The sequence below is a fragment of the Hipposideros armiger genome, unplaced genomic scaffold, assembly GCF_001890085.2.
Source record: "Hipposideros armiger isolate ML-2016 unplaced genomic scaffold, ASM189008v1 scaffold_342, whole genome shotgun sequence".
Taxonomy (NCBI): Eukaryota; Metazoa; Chordata; class Mammalia; order Chiroptera; family Hipposideridae; genus Hipposideros; species Hipposideros armiger.
The window spans coordinates 28,662-37,609 of NW_017731692.1; the positions used below are offsets into that span (position 1 = coordinate 28,662).

At 44.9% G+C, this 8,948-nt stretch overlaps 1 long non-coding RNA gene across 1 annotated transcript in view; it reads left to right on the forward strand.

The window, feature by feature from the left end:
• Window positions 1–8,300, forward strand: part of LOC109392671 (uncharacterized) — a 14,573-nt gene extending 6,273 nt beyond the window's left edge. The window contains exon 3 of the long non-coding RNA XR_002126108.1: window positions 7,874–8,300. This is a non-coding gene — a long non-coding RNA (uncharacterized LOC109392671). The remainder of the gene's footprint in view (window positions 1–7,873) is intronic.
• The last annotated feature ends 648 nt before the right edge of the window (window positions 8,301–8,948 follow it).

Consider the following 8,948-nt stretch of genomic DNA (forward strand, 5'->3'; position numbering starts at 1 on the left):
TCCTTCCTTCCAGGAGTCACACATGGTCTGCCTTTTTCTCATGTGAGCACAGTGTAGCCATTTTCTACCCTTGCTGACAAGCTCTCTAGACTAACCATGTTGCCTCCTGTTGGCTAAAACTGTTTTGAGGTTCTCAAAGGTGACTTTGTGGCATCTCTCCCCATACTTGCCCAGGACCTGGCCCTGATTACCTCCCTGTTTTTAGTCTGGTTTTCCCCAGAGCCATCTTAATTAAGGTCCTAATTAGGACAGCATCAATGAACTGTAAATGCATTTGTAGGGAATGATTGCTTGTCTCAGCAGATCTGTTGCTTCTTTGAAGATAGTAGCAGAAGTGATTGTAAGCAGCTGTGGTATAGTGGCTAAAGCACTGGTTTTAGTCAGAAAATCTGTGAATCCCAGCTCTGCCATTTAATAGCTATTTGAACTTGGGGAAGTCACATAAATTCACTGAGTCTCAATTCCATAATCTATAGAATGGGGGATATATTAGACAGGGTAGGTTAACTGCCATAACCAAAATTTTAGTAGTTTAACACAATAAAAGTTTGTCTTACTCATTCTACCATCCGACACAAACATTCCTGGTTCAGTAGCTACTCTGCATAGCTGTCCTCCGACTTGTTGAGTCAGAGGCTCAGGACCCGTCTTGTAGCTCCTTCAACCCTCTTCACCCATCGCCTTCCCCATTTGGCCACAAGAAGGGGAAAGGAAAGAGGTTGTTAAGGTTTGTTCAGTTTTATAGGCCAGGGCACATGACTGTGCCGAATCAATTGCAAAGGAAGCTGGGGAATGTAGTTTAGCTGTGTGTCCAGGAGGAAAAGGAAATGGTTTACAGAGCACCTGGTCAGTCCTTCCGAATATCCTACTATAAGGATAAAATTGTTTCTAGAATTAAATGAGAAACGTAAGTGCTAGTGCTGAGAACAGTGTCTTGTACATGGTTAAGTGCTGAAAGTGGGTTTGTACATTTCAAAGAGTGCCTCAGAAAACAACAAATGTTTTAGGAAGGAAATGTAAATTGTGGGTTGTGAGAGCAGTTCTCCTTCATGGTTTATTTTAGAGTGTATCAGGAAACAATATTCAGTAAGAAATAGTCCATTAGTATCAGTAAGACATATTTCAAAAGAAAATAATCCATTAGCCCTGGCACCCTTAAGAAAGAGCTTAGTCTGACAGAGGGAGCGCTGCCTCTGGCTCTGCTACCAGCGTCCTTAGCCCCCCTCACCTCTCTTTGCTGCCTCTTTTCCAACTAGTTGTACCCCTACCCCAACCATCCTAAACTCACACACACTAATTCCCTTTATTGAGGATTATAGTGGGAGCTGAATCAAGAGTGAAAATGGGAGAGGGGTGGATTAAATCAGACAAAGGTAATTCAGAGGAATAACTAAAGTAACATAGGTCATCTAAAGGAGAATTAAATGGAATTTTGCCTGAGAGAAAGGTCCAGACTAATTCAAGTGTGTGTGACTGAGTATGCAAATCAATTGAACAGAGAGTAGAGGGAACACTAATGTAAATTTTCTGTAATGAAATAAGACTTTGTTTATCCCAACTGTTAGGGTCCTTATGCCTTTCCAATCCACTTGGCGTTCCCTGTCCCTTCTCTCCCTACCTGATGATGGGATCTGATTAGGAAATTTAACCTCCCTTTCTGCATATTTCAGGGATAATGATTTTATTAGAACAAGAGTTTTTGGTTTTTATTTTTGAAAGGCATAATACGATTATTTCCTCTCCTTTTTACCAGTTCAAGCCCTACCTTTGAAAAAACATCAGGAAGAAACTATTAACTGATGTGTGTTGCTTTTAGAGCCATCCCAGGGGACAGATACATTTCCATTAAGCGTCCAGTTGGGGAGAGCTGCAGTAGGCTCTGTAATGAACTCTGTGATCTGAGGGCTGGGGGCTGGCTGGGAGGAAGCTCTAATGGTGGCTTAGAAAGCAAGTCCCTTTCTGAAGATGTCCAAGAATGGGTCATTAGAAGAGAGGGCTGAGGGTCAGGCTGCAGAGAGTGATAAATGGGGGTCATTTGAAAGAAAAGACATGATAAGTTAAAGTGAAATAATGATTGTGGCTCAGGATTCAGGGCTTTTATTCAGCCACAAGCTATTCTTGCTCTTCATGAGGGAGAGAGGGCCGCAGGCTTCTGTTTCAAAGTGAGAACATGAAAATGAAGCAGCCTGGTCTTGGGTGAGTCGGAGGACAAGAGGCTAGGGATGAGCCCAGGACCTAGAGACATTCTATGTCTAGGTACATACCCAAAATAAATGGGGAAATATCCACAAAAAATGCTCAGAGCAGCATTATTTATAATAGCCAAAAGGTAGAAACAGCTCAATTTTCTATCAACTGATGAGAGGATAAACACAATGTGATAGATCCTTGCGATGAAATGTTACTTGTCCACAAAACGGAATGAATCCTGATACATGCTGCAGCATAAATGAACTTGAAAATATTATGTTAAATGAAAGAAACCAGTCACAAAAGTCCACGTATTATATGATTCCATTTATGTGAAATGTCCAAAATAAGCAAATCCATAGAGACAGAAAGTAGGTTAGTGGTTTCCAGGGGGTGGGAAAAGGAGGAGGAGCACTGGGGGAGGCTTTGGAGGTGATAGCTAAATGGGGTTTCTTCTAGAGGTGAAGAAAATGTTCTAAAATTGATTGTTGTGATGGTTGCACAACTCTGCATATACTAAAAATCATTGAATGGTATACTTTAAATGGGTGGATTGTATGGTTTATATGATTTATATGATTGTATGAATTATAGCTCAATAAAGCTCTTACAAAAAACCCCAAATGTATATTATGTCAGGATAAATTTTATGAAGAAGAGTAGAGCAGTGGCCAGGATAGGTGGGGGATGCTGTTTAGATAAACAGGTCAGGGAGGGCTTTTCCAATAGATGACATTTTTTTAAAATTGGGGAACAGTGTATTTTTCCAGGACCCATCAGCTCCAAGTCAAGTAGTTGTCTTCAATCTAGTTGTGGAAGGCGCAGCTCAGTGGCCCATGTGGGAATTGAACCGGCACCTTTGTTGTTGTGAGCATTGAGCTCTAACCACCTGAGCTAACCGGCCACCCCAAGAGATGACATTTAAGTGGAGAAAAGAGAGAAGTGAGATAGTGACCTCTGCAGATATATTGGGGTGTGGGGGGGTCCAGGTTGAGGAAACCAGCGCAGGGCCTGAAGCCACCGAGAACAATCAGGGTCCAGGAGCTAGAGAAGGGTGGCATGGCCGAAGCTGCTTAGGGGGAGCAGGAGTGTTAGGACCTGGAGTCCCAGAGTAGGCAGCAGTGCACCCAGATCCCATGGGATCCCATGGACTGAGGCTGGGAGTTCAGGTTTTATACTTAGTGTGATGGAAGTGATGGGAGTCTTTGAAGCGTGCAAATGACCCATGTGGGTGCACAGTTTTAGATTCCTCTGATTGTGGGTGGGAGGTTGGAGTGAGTGGAATGCTGGTAAACCAGCCCTTTTGGGGGAAGGGGAGGGAGGCGAGGAAAGACCCTGGTTTGTAATGTTTGCTGATTTCTGTGGTGTAAATGCTCTCACCATGGCCAGTTTCAAATGACAACAGGCTGGTAAAAATCCTCAAAATGTAGCAGTCGGCTCTTGTGAACCAGTATGAGCCCCAGCACACCCATGGTAGGAGGCCAGTGGAGAGGCTTCTGGAGCAGCAGTGAAGTGGTGAGAACAAGTGATCAGGTTTGGGGTATATTTGTAAAGATTTCTCCCATTATGAACTAGGGTAAGTGATATTCTTGCTATATGAGCACCTCATTGAATCCCCCTATCAGCCCAGAGCTACATTTAGCCCATCGAGTACCTTAAAACTTTACCTTAGAGTCTGCTTCTCACCAGTCCCTCAGATGCACTCCAATATAGCCTCACATCCCAACATGCATCTGTATGCCTGGGTTGCCAGGTATGCCAGATTGCAAAGGCAGGGAGGTGGAAGGAAGAGAAAGAGTGGAGAAACCTAGGGTTATATATTTTTATGGCAAAATTTTATTGCTGGAGTTGTGGCAACTCAAGGTAAAAAGAAAGGAATTACAGTTAAGTGTCTATATAAAGTATTCCAAATATCTTCATGTTAATTTGGGAAGAAGAGAGACTTTTAGCTCCATTTTAAAGATGAGAAAATTGAGGCTCAGAGAGGTTAAGAAATGTGCCCAGGGGCACACAGCTGGTGAGTGGCATCTGGGGAGGTGACCTTTATTCTTTCCACATAATCTCCCAGGAGATTCAGCTCTACCAGTGGGCATAGGAGCCCACTTTTCATTATACCCACAGTTCCTCAGAAGGCATGTTTCTGGACAAGGAGCAAGCCAGCCACTTTCTGAAATACTTAGGTACTTGACATGAAGCTAGGTGTGTGGAGATCATTTTTTCATTCACTTAGCAAACAATGAGTGCCTATTATTATATTTATCAGTTACGCCAGTGGCTGCAGTGATGGGTAAGACACTGTCCCTGACCTCGTAAATTAATCCACATCCCTCTATATGTTCTCCTTTATAATTTGGGGCACAAATCCCATTTGCTCATTCCCAATCTATCTATGGTTTTCAGGGAGCCCAGGACGCTCACATGATGTGACATTTCCCTAAGCAGCTGTGGGACATGGAATCTGGACACATGGGAAGTTGTCAAAAATTGCAACTTCCTTTACCTGTGCTTTGGAAAACGTCACTTTGCCCCTTCCTCTGCCAATCCCTTAGCTGACAAAACCAGGAATGCCAACTGAAGCATTTCTAGGTAGCACCAGACCTGCCCTCTATGGGCACCCGCTTCTCCATTCTTGGTCTCCCTATTTTTGACAAGGGAGCAAGAACCTGTTTTGTGAGGATGCAGGGTACTTCCCTAGAGCAGGGCCCCTTCCTGGCTTTGAGAAGGACCACAGAATTAGGCTGCAAGTTTTTTTTCTTCTTCATAGAAATGGAATTCAAATTGGAACCTTATGTCTGGTTCCTCTGTGCTGCAAAGTATGGCTAGAGCATGGCGTACGTCAGCCAGATCTAGCATTCCAGAGGTCTGCTGACTCTTTGATTAGCTAAGCTTCCTCCCCAAATGAGAGGCCACACACAGACCCTTTCCCTATAAGAATCACTTCTAGTGTTGAGCTAGTGAACTATAATGGCCAGGTGTGTCTGTATAAGTGTGCGTGCGTGTGTGTGTGTGCGCGCGTGCGTGCGTGCGTGCGTGTGTGTGTGTGTGTGTGTGTGTGTGTGTGTGTGTGAAGGAAGCCTCAGAGGGTTAGCTCGGCATTCAAGAAAGCAGATGAGTAAGTTGAGCCATGGGCCTCCTTGAGCTCTGACGTCTTGCTCCTTTCCCAGGAGGTTGTCTGTTCTAGCAGCTCAGCTGAGTTTGAATCTCCACTCTATAACTGATAAGCTGAGTGACTTTCAGCAAGATACTTGGCTTCTCTGAGGGTTTCAGTTTTCTATTGCTGCAGAACAAGGTACCCAATACCCGGTGGCTTAAAACAACAATTTGTTATTATTACATTGCACAGTCCTGTGATTCAGGCATATCAGACAAGTCTGTGGGAATGTTCCATGTCTTCTCCACGATGTCTGGGGTCTCAGCAGGAGTGATACGAATGACTGATAGTGTGAATGCTGAAACAGCTAGGGGCTGGCTGGAAATTCTCTCTCTCTCTCTCTCTCTCTCTCTCTCTCTCTCTCTCTCTCTCTTATGTGTGTATGTACATATATGTGTCACTTTGCCCCCTATTAGACTGCCCTTGGGTTCAGGCACCATCACTATTTTGTTTCACATTGTACATCCAGCACCTAACACAGAACCTTGTGCACAGAACATGCTCAGTGATTATTTGTTGAATAAATGAATGAATTCCTCTCAAGCCTCCAAGATGCATGGGCAAAGGACAGCAGATGATGACAAGAAAGAGTGAGTGTAGAGAGACAGCCCTCCCAAGGATCCTTCGTTTTGTTCTCTCCCCATACATACATAAATACTGCTCAGCTCACCCACAAATAGGTGGAGAAGTCTGCTGATTTTGCAGTTAATACAGCTTGAGGAGTTCAAGGCTCATAGATCCTTACCTACACTATTGTCTAGATTACTGTCAAGTGCCTGGAGTAGTTAATTTGGGCTTTTCAGATTAATAAATTCTAGGCGTAAATGGGAGACTCAGAGTACTTTGAGATTTTTAGATGACAAATCAGTTGGAAATACCTTCGACTGTAATTGTCACCTTCCCATATTTCGGCTGTGAGTATAAGATCTGTCAGCTTCCGCCATTCGTCTTATCCTTAGATAAGCACTTCCCGATATAGAATGGTATAGGAATGCTTTTGAATAGAGGGGAAATGGCACCTGGGGTGGTGAGTGTGTTTGCATCCTCTCTCTCTGCCTCTGTGGCCATGTATGCTGTAGCTGATAACATGTGTCCTCAGCACAGCCTCTAAGAATTAACTCCTGGGCCCTCTGGGAGGGCATAAAACCCACTCCTCACCCAGCAAGGAGGGACTGGTGGGTGACACCTGGGTTGCCGTGTGAGACTGCTCCTGTCATGGAGTTGCTGCCACTGCCAGTCTTGGGGATAATGTAGTTCTTTCTGCCCATCAGTGGGCAGATGCCCAGAGATGCTCTGAAATTGTATCCAGAATAAGAGGGTTTTAGAACTCAGGTTATAATTTATCTTAGATCACAGGGTTTTCTCCTATAAACTCTTCTCTGTGCAAGCAAGGAAACTGAGGCCCAGGAAAGTGGGGTGAACAGTGGGTGTGCCAGGCCTGGAAGTCAGGCTCCTTGACTTCAGCTTCAGTGTTCAAGGCTCTGGATGTGACCACCTTTGCAAACTGTAAAGCACCACAACAAGGTCAAGGTTAATGTTATTACAGTCATGTGTCCCTTGGTCACTTGGATGGGAAATGTAAATAGAGAGGAAATTTTAGTGCATTTGAGAACTTCCTTTCTCACCAGAACAGCAGTCACCTTGCCCGCCTCTCCCCTGCAACCCGTCCCACCACCCTCCACACACTGGTCCTCTGGTTTTCCCTGTTGTCCTGGGTTCAGACCTGGGTGGAAACAACACATACATTTCAGAAAAGAGGGCGCAGAGGGGAAGGAAGTGTGTGAAGGGTGCTTGGCGAGGCTTTGACCTGTTCAGAAGAAATGGATGAAGTGTGAAGACGCTGAAGAAATGCATCAGGATTCTCCTTCACTTTCCTCCCTCACATCCCCCCGGCCCCCAATCTCCGGGTGTCCTGAAAGTCCAGCTCTGTGGGGAGCAGGATGGTGGCACCTTTGCCCTCAGCCCCGTCCACATCATCACCGCTCTGTGGTCACAGCCCGCCTGGCCCTTGTAAGCTGTGTCTGGGAGAAAACGAGGCCCTCCTTGCACCAGGCCGTTTCCAGGCTTCCTGAACGACTGAGAGCACTGGGAGGAGGAATGAATATTTCATAAAAGGCCATAAAGCATAATTTGTTACTAGGAGTGGATTTGAATCTGTAGTTAAAAAAAGAGAGAAGTTACCATCAGTGGACCAGAAGGTTTGCATTATTTAGGCCCAGCTATTTCATTACATCAGTAAAGCCGAAGAACCAGAACATTAAAATCACACCGTTTGCTCCTCAGGAAGGGAAGCGGCATCCTGGAGGCCCAGCTACATACAACTTAGACTCGCTGTGCAAGGGACAGTGGCTCTCTGCCTGGAGCGTGCTTGGGGGGAGGGTGACATAGATGCCTTGGATGGAAACGCAATGAGCTGCCCCAGCCTCCCCTGCCTGCTCCCACCTATTTGCATCGAAGGTGGGGACGGGAGTGAGGGAGCCTCCTCTTTCTGCAAGGATCCTCCCTAACCGCCCTGCCCTTCCTTCTCTCCAGAAGCAGCTCCTTCATTCCGCAAGGCTGAGAGGGGAATTCAAGTCTGGAAGAGGAAACAGCCTAAAAGTGGACATCAGACATCCCTGTTCCCATCGCTGCATCCCAACCGACACAGTGCGTTACAGGAGACGTCTTAGAGACCTGTCGCCCCACCAGATTTTGAGGACCTGTCCTACTGGACAGACAGCCTTCTCTAATTTCTTCTCTTTTAGAACTATGGGCTTCCCCAAATTCCTGACCCTGGTGTAAAACAAAAATCATTTTACTTCTGTTCTAATGCAGTGATTTAAAACTTTTTTTTTTTTTGGCCTTAAGCTGTCCTTTACAAACCATATCCCAGGCTTTACTAGGTCTGACAATAAAGTTTGGGAGCTTGTTGCAACGATGTTGCGAACCTTTTTTGATATCAGAGGGATTATTCATTATGGATTTGTACCAACTGGACAGTTAACCAAGTTTACTATTTGGAAGTGCTGAAAAGGCTGAATGAAAAAGTTAGACGACTTGGACTTTTCTCCAATAATTAATTCATGGCTCTTGCATCACGACAATGCACCAGCTCACACAGCACTGTCTGTGAGGGACTTTTTAGCCAGTAAACAAATAACTGTATTGGAACACCTTCCCTACTCACCTGATCTGGCCTCCAATGACTTCTTTCTTTACCTGAAGATAAAGAAAAAAAAAATATATATATACATATATATATATTTTTTTGCTGAGCCATCCTGCCACCTGTTGGCAACTCAGCAGCAGCTCAGCTCAGGCCAGGACTCAAACCGCTGTTGCTCAGAACTCACACTCTTGAGCAAGCTCTTGACCAACTGAGCCACTCAGCCGGCCCTAAGAAAACATTGAAAAGAAGACATTTTGATGGCATTCAGGACATCAAGGGCAATATGATGACAGCTCTGATGGCCATTCCAGAAAAAGAGTTCCCAAATTGCTTTGAAGGGTGCAGTAGATGCTTGTGGTGCATAGCTTCCCAAGGGGAGTACTACGAAGGTGACTATAGTGACATTCAGCAATGAGGTATGTAGCACTTTTTCTAGGATAAGCTCATGAACATAATTGT